The sequence below is a fragment of the Lissotriton vulgaris genome, unplaced genomic scaffold (assembly GCF_964263255.1).
Source record: "Lissotriton vulgaris unplaced genomic scaffold, aLisVul1.2 SCAFFOLD_7976, whole genome shotgun sequence".
NCBI classification, from domain to species: domain Eukaryota; kingdom Metazoa; phylum Chordata; class Amphibia; order Caudata; family Salamandridae; genus Lissotriton; species Lissotriton vulgaris.
In genome coordinates this window covers 23,159-35,246 of record NW_028249755.1, presented here as the reverse complement: position 1 = coordinate 35,246, position 12,088 = coordinate 23,159, and positions in this window count along the sequence as shown.

Sequence of the window (12,088 nt, the reverse complement as noted above, 5' to 3'; positions counted from 1 at the left end):
TATCAGGAAGGACTTTTGTAACTGTAGCAATTATCTATCACGATGGTCCTTCAACAACATCAGGACATTACACAGCTTATTTAAAGTCTCGAAACGGCTGGTCATTCTGCAACGATTCTGTTGTAACTTTCAAAAAAAAATTGCCGTTTGACCTTAAAAATTCTTACCTGGTGTTTTTAAAACCAAAATTTTAAGGAAAGAATCTCGGGATTTCCTCTGAGGAATTGCAAAAGGTTCATGAAGTAGAGGGAATGTAAGTCTGCAATGCTATCTAGATTATTGGTCCAAAACTTTTAATTATAATGTCAATTTAAAAATCCAACTATATAAACCTGATGCAAGTAAGTCTGCTTCATAGTAAGCAGTATCAGTGTCATAGGAAAAGGAGAACATGAGTGAGAAAGAAGGGTAAGATATTAGTAGTCCAGGATTGTGAAAATAATCTTAAATGTTTTCTTTTTGAAAGTTGCGAAAATAGAAAATGACGGGATTTGATTGGAAGAATTACAAGAGTTGTGAATCGCTGCAACATGATTTGGCCAAGTGGAAACATGTGGTAGAATGTGAGAAGTCTTTTATTGTATGTAACATATTTTTCAAAACGATGGAGGTTTTCTTTCAGAAAGTGGTGGGCTGAAAATATTTATAGCACAACAGAGTGGACGCTGTTCATAGGACATCCTTCGACGTTATGGAAAGTAAGTTAATTTTAAGGAGTTTTGAATTCAGATTTCTTAGGTTGTATGGGTTTTTTAGATTAATCATTTTGATTGTGTTTTTTTTCCCCGCTGTTACATGATGAATACCTTCAAGTCACTGATTTAAGTGAAATTTGATACATTCTGAGAACAGCAAAAATAAACCATTTAACATGTATAATTAATGTTCTACTTTTTGTACTTATGATATACATTTAGAAATGTGAGGTAGATATGGAGAAACTGAGGCTTCTGTAAGTGTCAAAGTTAATGCTTACAGTGCTGCACTTCTGGGTACTGTTTTGTTTTGAAAACTGAATAGGCCTCACCTTAAAGAAACCTCTTGAAAGGACACATCTTATTTGCATCCTGAAACAATCATTTAAAATGTTAGACACAATTTTATGATGGCTTTACATCTTTTTTGCGCTGCTATTGCATCACTATTGTGAGACATCAGCAGTGCAAAAGATGCACCATGTTCCAAAATAGGCCTTACTTCATCAGCATCAAGATACTGTTTGTTTAAAATATATATCTTTAGGATTGTGTAGGGGACGTAGAGCAGCAGAGGCTTCTGTAAATGTCAAAGTTGTTGAAAAACTGTTTCTTCTTGAACCTTTTCCCTTGTCTTTTCAAATTTTTAAATACATGTTTTAATATTTTTGAAATGTTTCTTCTCTCTTTTACAGATTGAAAGTATGAAAAAATATTTGAAAAAGTTAACAAGAATTATAAGGTAAATGTTTTCTACTCTTTTAACCCGCAATCCACTGCTGATGATGTCACTGACTATGTCATGAATGATGTAATAAGTGGACATGACTTACTTCATTGGTAGGCCTTCACATGTATTAATGCATACACTGCTGCACTTCTGCGTACTGTTTCATATGCTGGACTACATCTGCACTATGAGATACCTAAGCAAAGGCAACACAGGTGATGTGATTGTGAAATGAGCAAAAGAAACTCCACGTTTTTCAATTACATTACTTGTGTTTTCTAAGTTTACGAATGACATTGTGCAGATGAACTTTAGGTCTGTCTATGGACACAGAAGAGGTCTGGCCGTTGTTCAAGAAGTTTGCGTGCCGGTTGGGCATTGAGGCCTGTGACGGTTACTTGGCGGCCTTCTTTTCCACCCCAACTACGTTCTCTACTGATGAGGGAAGATATCCCGAAACCCGGGCCATGTCTCAGGTCTAGAGATCTTGAGAACAACAAGTATTTTCTGGCACCTACTTAGGTGAACGACTTACGAACTATATGTACCAGAATCCTTAGAGGCAATCCGGACGAGGGGCTAGCGGTGTGCGATCCATTGCGGTTGATTCTACAAATGGGCTCCCTTGAGCCTTTAAGCTGACGAGCTTCTGGATGACGCACCTGCGAGCCGGTTGGGCATCAAGGCCTGCGACGGTTACTTGGCGGCCTTCTTTTCCACCCCAACTACTGTTGCGTGCTTATCTAGGATCCTGATCGATACTGTGACCTTATGCCCCTATTCGGCTATAAATCCATTTATTCCCTATATTGGCATAACCGTTCAAGTACAATATTCAGAAAGTCATCTCTGGCCTCACACGAACAGAGCCACATTCCAGAATAGTTTTCTCTGCCACTTCCTTTGCAACCAATTAGTGCAATGACAGAGCAGAAGTCACTATCTGAAGATTCCTAGATTAACACTCCGAGTTCTTCAACAAGATAAAAACTCAGCAAACCTGGAAATCCCTGCTTGCTGTGTTTTGATTAGTAATGAACTCTAATGAGCAACTGATAGCGATCACTTCCTAAGTGACATCTTTATTGACGTCTTATGTCCAGCAAAATTACGTCAAACCAGGCACCTGTCAGGTATAAATATTACCAACGTTGCCTTAAGCAAACGCTGTCTGCTACCTGTCTGCAGTACTCTGATGCTGCTGCTGTCTCGTTGCTGTTGGTGAAGCTACTGATACCATTATCGCTGCTAAAGCGCGAACGATGGTGTGGTGAACTTAGGAGCTGAACAGCCGTCCCTCTGCGAAGAGCCCAGCAGATGCCAGCTGCCCGCGGACGCTGTCCCCCCTCCTCCTCCTCGACGCGCTGAGAAGAGATGCTGTCTTTCTCCTGCCGAGAAATCCAGCTCCAGCGTTTCTGGTCTACCCTTGCGGGTGACTGGGATACCGAGTTTCCCTGAAGGAGATACCAGACCTCCATCATTCTATTCAGAGGTATGGTGTTGACTAAACCCTTAGTGAGAATTCTTGAAGCAAACCTTGGCAAAACCAACTTAACTTAAAGCTACTTACTTACTCCCCTCCCAAGTATTAGGCTTAGGTCAGGTACACTGGGGTAGGCGTAGTTAGAAGCACCAGTTGAGTATTTTAGCCTAATATATATATGACTGTATATATGTTTTATTACTTTTAAACCATTGTATGGCTAAGAAACCATATCAATGCTTTTACAGTATTATCTCGCAATACTTATCTTACTGTACGTACTTTTTATAATAACAAGTCTTGCAATTGTGGCAATTCATTTCTCTTGTACGAGAAGAAAGACTGTTCAATAAATGTTAACCCTTTATTGACAAACGCACGTCTCTCTATTCTCTACATATTGTGAAAGTAATCTGCACCAACCTGACTGAGTAAAATAACTGTCTATTGTTTCACACAACCCTAGAGATCGACTCTTGATCTAAGGAGCAAAGTTGTCATGTTGCACGGTTGTTGGAAAACTGAATCCCTTCTTGTCTGTGCCAGGGAAGCTGATCACTTCCTATTCAGTCAAGAAAGTTTCCAGTGACCTCTGAGCTAGTTGGTAACAAACCCAATTAAGTTTAGCATAGTCAGTAGAGGCCTGGAAGATCTGCACTTCTACGTCGATACTACTGTTTATGTTATTCCAATGCGCAGGGCCTAGTGGGAAACTAGGAACTACACTACATGGCGCCCAAACGTTTGGTAAGGCGATAAACTAACGAAGACGTTAGAGTAACTCAGTCGTGCATTTTTCACACAGACCCCTTTCTCCCGTAAATACTCCAATAGACGTCTGGAGTGGGTGAAAGGTTAAAATCCGCCCGACCTTAGTAGGAAGAGATTCCTATGTAAAGCTCTGGTTTATTCAATGTTGAAGGATACAGTGTTCCAAAATATTGTGCACCTAATCTTTGTCTCCTTGGAGACCTACTCTGCAAACCTTGCATTTATACAATGCCAGGAGAAAACGGAACAACTGGGGCCGCAGCAGATGCGACTCAGCAGGGTCCCGAACACACTGACCGGGATGCAATTATCATCCCGGTCCACTTAAGAAAATCTATAATGTTAAAACTTATAGAAAACGGACTGACACCACAAGGTGGTACAGTAATTTTTGTGATAGAGGCTCACGAATATCGGCAGACAGAGGTATTCTATTCATGGATAAACTTTCCAGCGGCAAACGCTACAACAAAAGAGTTTCACTATTACAAAATAGAGGAACCTCCGGAAGAGTACGCTTCTTTCGAGGAGACTGAAATCCCACTAAAATTCCAAGAGCACCTGCTCTGGTTTAATGGCGCCCCAAAACATAATGATCATATTACCAGGCTCGGTCCACTAGGTAGACCAGGAGCAACGTGGCCGGTTCTAGCCAGCTACACAACACATCCGGACATTGCAAAAATGTCAAAAGAAGAGCTGTTAGTACAGCTAAAAACACTTATAAAAATACATAGGCAATTAGTCCAATATGTAATGCGGACTGCAACAGTCCAACCAGCTGTTAATGTACCACAGCTGACCCCTCATCAGGGGAACACTAATAAAATTACACCACAGAACATACAGTCATGTCTTGGTAAAACACCCGTAAAACGGGAACAAATTCCTTTCTGGTTAGCACAGAAAATCACTCAAATAGAGGCAGTATTTCCTGATACTACCCCTATAGAGAAACACAGAATCTTGACCATCTGCCTTCCTATGGAAATCGCACCACACGTGGAGGACTGTGACACTTGGGGTACAGTCTTTGCTTCCATTTACACAAAAACACATGGTGTTCCGTCTATGGCGGTAATACCAGAAGTGCTAAAACAGATTCAAAATGAATACGGTCCAGAGCCTGCTTTAACTCTTGGTATGAAATTACTAAAAGACTTTAAGCAGGTCTCGGCTATATTATTAGCCAACATAAAGGGAGAAGCAGCATCTGTGGCGATTCGCCAGAAGTTGAAGGAAACAGATATAAAAGATCAGCCAGTTGAGCTTGCCAAAATCATAGAAAAATGCTATGAAGAATTAGGTAGAGACAGCTTGGGTGGGAAACCAGTAAAGCCCCAACTGCTCGAAAATCCTGAAAAATCACTTATTAAAAATAATTTAAACACTCCTACAAAGAGCTGGCATGGAAATAAACAATCCACTCCCAGGGAAAAAGTTTTCCAGTCCAGAGGAAGGTCTCCTCGATGGAGGGAAAGAACTCCGACTCGAGAACACCAGTCTCCCCAGAGGGAGCCCTCTGAGAAAAGATACAACCTTAGAAATAGGGATAATCTGGAAAAACCTGATAGATATCAAAGTATTGATACACGTCCCTCTCGATCTTTTTCGCAGAAATCGGAAAGAAGAGGACGGTCAGACCCAGGAGAGCACACCAAGTCCAAAGACAAGGAACCTGCTCAGAGTAAAAAATCTCAATTTCCAAAAAAGAAGGTAGCCAGTATTAGAGTAATCAACCATGCCGAGAATACTGAGGACACAGTTGAAAAACGGGGAGTGGGCATTGACAATGTTGGACAGTGCAGCAGAAATCAGTATAGCGCGCAAGATCTTGATGAGTCATCTGGAGACAGTGGACACGAATGAATTCATTCAGGTTGAAACTGCCGACACCAGACTTAGCGAGCCCGATAAAATATACGAAATAACATTGCGTATAGAGGGTGATAAGACTAGGAAAATAAAGGGTCTATTTTGGGATAAACTCTCAAAAGGCTATGATATTCTGTTAGCTGAAAAAGATTGGCCCCCAGAGTTTGTCAGGGAGTGCCCTCGTGGCGAAGAAATGATTATGCCTGCCTTCTCGAATCACATTCCGATTCACAAAAAATATACTTATGCAAGGAAATGGGCAGTAGCCCAGGCACCGGCATTATATAAAAATCATGTAGGATGGGATGAGGATTCTCCTCCTCACAAAATCCAATTAAAAAATCAACCAACTGCCCAACGGCAGTATCCCATTAGGCAAGAAGCTAAAAAACAGGTCAGGGAGATCTTAGATCAACATGAATACCAGGGGGTGATTGAAACATGCACCTCTCAAATGAACAATCCTTTGTTTCCTGTCTCCAAGCCAGACAATTCATATCGTCTAGTTTTGAACTACAGACACCTTAATGCATGTTGTAAAACTTTTGCAGTACAAAACTCGCATAGTGCAGCACTAATGAATAACATAGTTAGGAAAAAATATAAAACGACATTATACATATCTAATGGTTTCTTTTGTCAAAACATTGCACCAGAAAGCAGATACTTGACCGCTTTCTCAGCATTTGGGTCGCAGAAAAAATTCTGTTGACTCCCACAGGGGTTCAAGAACAGCCCAGGACTATTCTCAGCTAGAGTAACAGAGTTACTACAAATATATGATGATGAGGCATTGTCTTACGTAGATGATATCTATCTCACAGACGACGACTTGGATACTCATTTGAAAAGAGTGAACACCATTATACTTGGGTTCGCAGCAGAGGGTTACAAATTCAACTTTAAAAAGTCTCGAATTGCCCATCTGACAGTACTATTCTTAGGGTACGAATTATCAAGTGAAGGAAAAAGCCTAGCCGACAACTTCTTAGAGAAGTGCGCTGTACTCCAAGCTCCAAAAACGCTGAAGAATTTACAATCCATACTAGGTTTTCTGAATTTCGGAAGAACTTACATCCTAAATTACGCAGAGAGGGTTAAACCTTTCTACGAACTAATTAAACCTGATTTTAAACAAATCAATTGGACTCAAAAACACACAGAAATTTTGAGATCACTGCAAACAGACATGTTAGCTAAAACAAAATTAGATACACGTGACAACACACGCGGTCTTGTAATCCGAGTCATCCCAGGAAGATGCGGATTCACGTACCTGACCTCTAATGAGGGAGAAAAGGTACCAATTTCAATTAAATCTCACTTGTACACACAAGTAGAAAAAACATTCAGTCACACAGAAAGAACTGTGAAAGCAGTGCAAATTGCATTAGCAAATGAAAGAGAACTAGCACACGGCAAACGGATTAATATCCTCACAGCGGAATCCGCCTTCGAGGCGCTATTCAGCCCAGTAAACCTGCCTACAGTGTCACTGGATCCGAAATGGATACAGTGTGTAGATTCTCTAGGAGCGAAAGATGTGAAATACTATTTCGCCCCGCAATTCGAAGAACTGAATGATTTAGAATAATAAGAAGAATATCTTTTGCCAATCGAACTTCTGCCTCTCCCACAATATGCCTGTATAATCTATACAGATACTTTTGTACAGCATTTCAACATAGAGAGCAAATCCTACAATGCAGCATGCGCGATTATTAAAGGTCGTTGGCTGTGCGGTAAATTCAGACCGAAAGTAACAAAAACTGAATCTGTAAGAAACTGTTCGGTTCAGAGAACTGAAATCAGATCTTTAAAGATGGCGCTCGAAAATGCAGAACGTGAATTCCCGACACTAATCATGTGCGATTCTCATTTTTGCGTCAACTCTTACAATGATAAACTGCAGAAGTGGATTGAAAACGATTACAAAGATGACACAGGTGCCACAATAAAGCATAAATTGCTCTGGTAACAGGTAGCTCTTTTACACAAAGAACTACAAAAGACTCACGTGATACACGCACAGATTCTTCAATGTGATGGCGTTCACGTTGCAGGGAATTCATTGGCTAATACAGCCACAGCGGAAGCAACTAAACCGGCTTCCGTAGCCACAAAAAAGCGTACAGAAAAATACATAGACGGGGAAACCATGCTGGCAGTAGAAACAACTGTAAAAGGCGACTGTGCAGCACTACCTGTGAACTATCCACTCAATTATGCATACATAATCAATGCAAACTCCGTTCCTTTTGCTCTAATCCCTGGAGTGGGGGATAGGGTAATTCCAAACAGGGACCGGAGGGGCTTCCTCTTACTGGAAGCACACATGGGGTTGGGTCTGAGACATCAAACAATTGAGGATTCTCTGAAAGAATTACAATCAGAGTACTGGTGGCCAGGAATGAGCATAGATATTCAATGTTTTGCTCAAAATTGTGAAAACTGCAACAGAGATCGCAGTAATGAACAGGCCAGTGTAGTTTCAGGAACCCTGATAGACAGCATAAGGCGGTCTATCTGCGCAATCAAAGAAGAGAAGCGCGTCCCATTGTACATCCTTAAGGCTAAACACACTTAAAAAATGTGGCCTCCAGCGCTCGGCTGACGCTAGAACGGTTATAAAAGATCTGCGAGTCTTTATCGGCACATACGCAATTACCACGTTCCATTCTGACCAGGGTCCTGCTTTCAGCTCTCGAGATTATAGGGAGGCCATGGCCAGCATGGGAATTGGGTTGCGGTATTCTTGTCCATCGCACCCCGAAGGGAATAGTGTGGTTGAAAGAAAAAACCGAGACATAAAGCGATCTATAACAGCGAAGGTATTAGGTTCAGGCGCTGGGTGGGTCAAACATCTAATAAGTGTCCAGTCCAGTCTTAACAATTTGCCAAGAAAATCTCTAAAAGGTTTCAGCCCATACGAACTATTGTTCGGAATCAGAATGAACATTCAGGACCTCGATAGTCAGATATCAGTGGTACAAGAAAAAACAACAGACTTTGACATCAAAGATCGTTTGGCTGTTTTACAGGAACTGAATGAAACAAGAAAATCCTTAAGCAACATAAAGTTAAAGCAACAGCCATCTACCACTGACGAGGCACCACAAGCAACAGCCCCAGCAAGGCCTGTCTGGGTTCCAAAGATTGGGGATCTAGTCAGAGAAAAAATCACGGTGAAGAAGGAATTTGGGCCTTCTTACAGAAAAGCAGTACCTGTCTTAGCAGTCATCGGAACAAGATCAGTTGTACTACCGCCCCTTGCTGGTAAAAAGGAGAACAGAGTCGTGTCTATCGACCTGGTAAAACCACAAGCATGTGGCCTATGATCAACAGTAGGCCCAGTGGACTCCCGAGAAACAACAGAATACCCAAACTTGCAACAATCCAAGAGGTTCAAACTGAAAGACTCATCACATTCGATCAGCCTGCAGTGCACAGAGAAGGACTATGCAATAATGCCATGGAACTCGTGCCTCTTGAGACACAGATTGAAATAGTTCGTCAAGAAACACCAGTCTACAATAATGTGGCATCAGAAAATGCTACCGAAAGACAGATTGAAAGAACAATCCCAACAATTGACAGAACTGCCTCTGGTTATTTCATCAACTTCGACAACTTCTCTGAAGATCAAAACGACCCCGAAGTGATGCCAGAAACAAAAAAGTATTCTAAGGAAAATACAACAGGACTCCTTCAACAAATCAAAGAATTATATCTGGATACACCGTTGATTGAGCATTGGATTATTTCAGGGGTATTCATACTCCTACTATGCCTAATTTTAGTTTTAATTTTAGGAAAGTTTATTACAATTGAATGGCCACAGCAAGTCAGAACATCAACCTAGTCCTGAAACCACACAGATCATCCCACGTGAAGAAAAGAGAACTGTCAACAGTAAATGTCACAGCCATTCCAATACCTGGTGGGGTAGTATGGGAGAAAACTGACTATGAGATCTATGGTCCGGTCGAGATCCTGAAGTATCCTCATCAACTAAAGGTTTCCTTAAGTGACTTTGTAAAACCTAGTACATTCGCTGATGATTGGGACTTTAACAGTATTAATGACATGATGTCTGATTTAGTAATGTCAGCTAGATTCACAGATCATGATTATTTACAAGGTTCATCTAGTTATGAGCAATTATTCTGCTACACACATTATGGTGATCATTACTTGCATAAATCTGCACAGCCTAGAAATATTTTTAAGTATATTCAATGGGAACATTGTGCTACACCACCTAAAAGCAGTTCTAAAACATTCTTTGAGAAATTCAAATACTTCTCAGGGTTTAACACCAGTGATGCAGAAACGTTTTATTACAAACTGTTAGAAAAAACAGGAATGAAAACAATGCTGACAAATTCTAAATTAATACATTCAGAAGCATTTTATGACAAAATGATGACATTTGGTTTTGATTATTGGAAAAATAACATTGAAACGAAAACCATTTGGGGTACAAAAGATTGGCAGGTGCAAGGCCTTGAAGCACTATTCAGAACCTGCATGATACCAGAACAAATGATGTTTTTAAATGACACAATACACCAAACATCCTGTCTTGGCCTAGCTAAGATCAAAGACCTTAAAACACCGTCTATTCCAAAGCCAATACCTGATAATGCAACTGCAGATATTGAGTTAGACGTATCACAAATTTTACATTTTAACAGAACACATCCTGATTGGAAAAAGTGGTTAATCTGGCCTACTGACACAAACAACTGTCAAGATAGATTCCTGAATAAAACACAGGGGTTAAAAATGACCAGACAAGACCCTAGATACTCCCAGAGACAACATCCAGGGATAGTAACAACATACAGTGTAGGGAAGCTCTGCCTCGAATGGCTAACATCATCCACACTGGCTGAAATTAAGCAACACTTGTCTTTACTAAAAGATGGTGCTGATTTGCGCGATTTCATTCTTGGACCACGCAAACAGCGTCAAAAGCGTTTCATAGCGACCAGTATCTATGCTGCGTACAACGAGGCTTGGAAAGTCACACAAATTGAAACAGCAGAAAAAATACGAGAAATTGATCGTATTAATTTGGAAAAATCACTTTCTGTAGTGGACAATGGGTTAATGACTCTGTCCTCCAGAATATATTTGTTGGACAATATTGTATCTTCTGCCTTTGACATAATAGACAGAGACTTGCTAATGTTACAACATGGCCAATCTCAATTACGTTCTATTGTACAACTAGGCTGGACGCTGCAAAATCTTCGTTCAGGCTATGTGCCTTGGCGTTTGATACACACAACGTCATTATTTTCCATCTTTAACCTTACTGATAAACAAATCAGTTTGGCACAGAAAGGAGCAGACTATAGAATCCTGAGCATCGAAAAACTTGAGAGATTACCATTGACAATGTCAGAGAGTCCTGTCATTGAATGGATAATACACGGAATTATCACCATTCCGATAACAACTTTCCGATTTAAAAAGTGCCTTGAGTACATACCTACTGGCCAGTATGAACGATTGGGGAAAGGATATGTAAAATCAGAATGGAAATTACCATACACACATTCTTGCTATAGTGACAGCGACAAAAATGTATTACTTAGTGGTGAAAACTGTAAACGGTCACTAAGCGGTATACTTTTGTGCCAGGGTATTAATTTACATGGAGCATGTGATGGAAATTCTAACAACCTTTCATGCCACAAGCTTGTCACACCTGCAACTCAGATAGAGCCCTTCTTTATGCAACTTGCAAACGGGAGTTACATTCTTAGAACGGATCACAGATGTTGTGGCCTTGTTCCAGGGAAAAGTTATCTTGTAAGAGTAACATCCATGGTCAAATGTTGTATGCAGGCATTGTTTCCGAGCGGGCTTGCAGACACAGAGACTCCCATCTGGCCTCGTCTGAATCTCTATTCTATACGAATTGATACTTTAAGCAAAATGAAGTCTGTGCTTTTGCAGACAACAGTGCCCATAACATCATCAAAAGAGACGTATGATCTTCTAGTTGCAAGGACAGCTACGGAAGTTCATGAACTTTTATCAACAAATTGCCCTGTGCATTTCGTAGAAATGCTTAGCCAACTCCTTAACATGTCTAGTGCCACAGGCATCCCAGGCATATTTAAGACGATTTTTACGGGACTGCTAACACCTTTTCAAGCAATTCTGGGAATCGTTCCTAATTTTATCCACTCTGTTTTTGGCGGCATACCCTTATTTTTGGGACTTGTAGCAGGGATTTTATTTTTGACCGTCCTGCTTCGTTATGGCAAGCCAAAGCTCAGACAAAGCTCCCATGGAAATGGAAGAGACAATCCTACCAATGCGCTACCGGGACAGGATAACTAACGTCCTTGGATTGGCCAGGCTGAGAGATCTAAACATGACCTGGTTCCTTTCATTCAGACCTATATGGCAGAACTGTATCTTACCGGTACTTCGATGTATGCTATGCGGAGATGAGTGCGTGTTGGACATCTGTCTTTCACTTCCATCAGCAGTACCAATGGACGTCGATACTTT